Source organism: Sinocyclocheilus anshuiensis, unplaced genomic scaffold (genome assembly GCF_001515605.1).
Source record: "Sinocyclocheilus anshuiensis isolate Anshui unplaced genomic scaffold, SAMN03320099.WGS_v1.1 scaffold3711, whole genome shotgun sequence".
Lineage (NCBI taxonomy): Eukaryota > Metazoa > Chordata > Actinopteri > Cypriniformes > Cyprinidae > Sinocyclocheilus > Sinocyclocheilus anshuiensis.
In genome coordinates this window covers 351-3,726 of record NW_015536692.1, presented here as the reverse complement: position 1 = coordinate 3,726, position 3,376 = coordinate 351, and the positions used below count along the sequence as shown (strand labels likewise).

At 35.4% G+C, this 3,376-nt stretch overlaps 2 long non-coding RNA genes across 3 annotated transcripts in view; both read right to left on the bottom strand.

Moving 5' to 3' along the window:
- The window catches only part of LOC107654724 (uncharacterized), a 2,834-nt gene extending 1,268 nt beyond the window's left edge, over window positions 1-1,566 (bottom strand). Inside the window, exons 1-2 of the long non-coding RNA XR_001630362.1 lie at window positions 1,491-1,566; window positions 925-1,052 (exon numbers count right to left, since the gene is read on the bottom strand). This is a non-coding gene — a long non-coding RNA (uncharacterized LOC107654724). The remainder of the gene's footprint in view (window positions 1-924; window positions 1,053-1,490) is intronic.
- An 8-nt stretch (window positions 1,567-1,574) lies between these two features.
- On the bottom strand, window positions 1,575-2,644 carry LOC107654716 (uncharacterized). 2 transcript variants are annotated; one of them, XR_001630361.1, is made up of 5 exons: window positions 2,535-2,644; window positions 2,221-2,384; window positions 1,939-2,048; window positions 1,664-1,800; window positions 1,575-1,584 (listed from the first exon to the last, which is right to left on the bottom strand). It is a non-coding gene; the product is annotated as an uncharacterized LOC107654716 (long non-coding RNA). The 2 variants fall into 2 exon arrangements; XR_001630360.1 differs by lacking the exon at window positions 2,535-2,644 and having other exon boundaries at window positions 2,221-2,452.
- Between the last annotated feature and the right edge of the window lie 732 nt (window positions 2,645-3,376).

Genomic DNA, 3,376 nt, shown 5'->3' with positions numbered 1-3,376 from the left:
ATGCTTTTTATGTTGGAAAAGGGTTCTTCAGATTATTAAAATACACTGAGAAAAACAAAGGGTTGTTTTAAAGGGATAGTTCACAAAAAGACAATTTTGTCATTAATTACTCATGTCGTTCCAAACCTGTAAGACCTTCGTTCATCTTCAGAACACTAAGATATTTTTGATGAAATCCGAGAGGTTTTTTTTTAAATCCTCCATTGAAAGCAACGAAATTATGTCCAGAAAAGTAGTAAAGACATTGTTAAAATAGTCCATGTGACTACAGTGGTTCAACCTTAATGTTATAAAGTGACGAGAATACTTTTTGTACGCGAAGAAAACAAATATAACGACTTTATTCAACAATTTCTTCTCCCCCAAGTCACTGTCCTCCACCATTAATGAGAGTATCAGGACGCATGCGCACGCTTTCCTCTGCTCGTAAGCAAGGCGCAGCACATGCATGTTCGATGTCAGCAGCTTCACACGCATGCATCATGGTACTCTCGATAATGGCTGAGGATGCTGACCTGAAGGAGAAGAATTGTTGAATAATCGTTATTTTAGTTTTCTTTGCGCACAAAAAGTATTCTCGTAGCATCGTAAAATTATGGTTGAAACACTGATGTCAAATGGACTATTTTAACAATGTCCTTACTTCGTTTCTGGGCCTTGTGGTAGTACCTTTGCTGTCTATGATGGGTCAGAGTGCTCTCGGATTTCTTCAAAAGATATCTTAATTTGTGCTCCGAAGATGAAAATTACGTTTTTTTTAATGGGTTTGAAACGATATGAGAGTGAGTAATTAATGACAGAATTTTAATTTTTGGGTGAACTAACCCTTTAAGAGCCTTTCTGAGAATTATGCAAGTTCAATGTCACACATTAATACAACATTATGAACAAGTGTCATTCGATCTGCTTCATCAGTAGCTTCACCTTGATGAATTTCACAAGACGATCACATGCTTGTCTAGCTGAGATCTTTCCTGGTCTTTTGCGGCATTGACTTGAGGGTGGCAAAAGGTGAAGCAGCACCTGAATGGAAGACATGTCGCTGTCCCAACCTGGAGACAGGGAAAACAAAATAAACAAAACATTTTTTAGGCTTTTAGGTTTTTAGTTTTTAGGTAGAAGGAGTTGAACACACCCTCCTGCTCATTTTAACCTGACGTAACTTCATTGGAAGATGAATACAATACAAATACATTAACCACTCCAGTACATTAGTTTATGCTGCACACAGATTCAGTATTAACAGCACATTCATGACCAAGTCTTGATGACTACAGATGTGTGGATGAATTGAGCTGAAACCTCTACAAGTATTGAAATGAAGTCATACAGTTAAACTTTATCAACCACATGATTCTGTTATTCAGAGTCCCAAATGAAAACAATTTCTTACTGTAAATCTGCAACTCCTGTACTAGGCCCTTGCGAAAAGATCAGGGTATAAATGTTTGAAAATAAATGAAAGAGATTGAGAGGCGACAGCTACTTACATAACCAAACTTGCTCCTGGGGTCAACCAAGTATGGGAATAGGGCGATGATTCCCTTTGCACATTCTTCTTTTAAAGTGCTTGTTGTGCTTGTTCTACACGCACAAACATAAACCAATTACAACCCATAACATCATAAACATCAATACTGTATGAACTGTATGAACAACCTACCCATGTTCATTTGTCAAATGTGCTACCAAGATTTTCACCATGTCACGTCTTCGGCCATCTGACAGACTTTTAGTGTGTGCGTATTTTTTTATGACCTTTTCACCTCCAGGGCTGCTCTTTAGGATATCTTCGAACATCTGGAGGAAGGAATGATGTAATATTGCAGAGCAGAGATGAGAAATTGACAAGTGACAAGTGTATATAGCTCCAAATATCTTTAATATTTAAGTCATTCTATATAGATGCAATTAAGACTGGTGACTGGTGATTCTTACTTGGGCAAGACGACGTTCCTCAACTTGATTTTTTCAGGAGGACTTCTAATCAACATTGCTGGGTCATCAGACTCTGACGTGCCCTCGGTATCTCCTAAAGCTTAAAGAATCTTCAATATAAACCATATCAGTGGTCTGATTATCTGTTCATACTACTTTGATAGCATGCTATACAACTATTGAGAATTAATCCAATAGACACGTTAGCCTATGCAAATCAGTGAATTGGTGAATACTGCTAAGAATAAACACAAAACTTGATAAGCATGTCAAACAATTTACCTTTGGGACTTGCTGTGCCTGGGATGAAAATTTCTAGGACACCAAGGTCTGGTCATGTCAGCAGGTAGTCGAATGATTCCTCATCATGATTGACTCATCAAAGACTTTAACATCCATTGTAGGACAATTTTTTGGCAACTGAAGGAAGACAAACCATTGGCAAACTGACAAAGGCCAGCAATGCCAAAGGAAGTAAGAGAGTTATTTTTATTCAACATAAGACACAATCATACACTTATATTACTATTAAAAAAAAAGTATTAATTTAGGGAAAAGTATTAATGATATTAACAATGTTAAAGTTTATTTCTTACCACATTCCAAAAACATTTCAAATGTAAAAGGTTTTGAAGAAAAAAAATATTTCCTTGAACTTCATTCTGACAATGTTGTTGGTTTGCATCCTGAAGGAACCAAAAAGACAAAGTTAAACAGGGCGATAACACTCAGTCAGATGATGAAAAATCATTCATTAATGCACTACACAACATCTTTGTCTTTGTTCACTAATGGGTTTTTAATTTGTAATAACTGTCCAATAGTTCTGTTAAAGCATGGTGCTCAATAGCTCTATTCGGACGGTAATGGTTTCTCATGTGGATGTCTGTAAAAATAAATCTGCATGGCACATCAGTGATAAAACCCATGTATTTAGATGTTGTTTTATTCATGGAGAAGTGAGTTTTGTGATCCTACAAACCTGGGAATGCACTGCTCACGTGGTTGCATGATTGTCTGCTGTAAATACAATAGTCTATGCTTGGAAAAATATGAATAATTTCATATTTAATTTAACAATAGGAAAATATTATAATATAATTTGTATTATGTGGTTATTTAAATATCCTGTTTAAAAATAGGACGACATATGCAATAGAAATTATTTTTTTTATCTCAAAGTGATGTCATTTTAAAATATAATAATTAAAATAAGTTAATTCAGCCTTATATTTACATGAGGTAAACATTAAATTGCTTGGTTTATATCTTTAATGTATATAGCCTAATTGTAGGCTAATATTAACAACTTGCTGTATGGCCCATTTCAAATGTTTATCTGTTTTTTCCCTCTTTCTCCTCTGGCTGAGGAGGAGCGCTGATGAAATATTGTTCTTGTAAATAGCCTACTTCCCAGCATTTAAGTAATAAAAGTGTA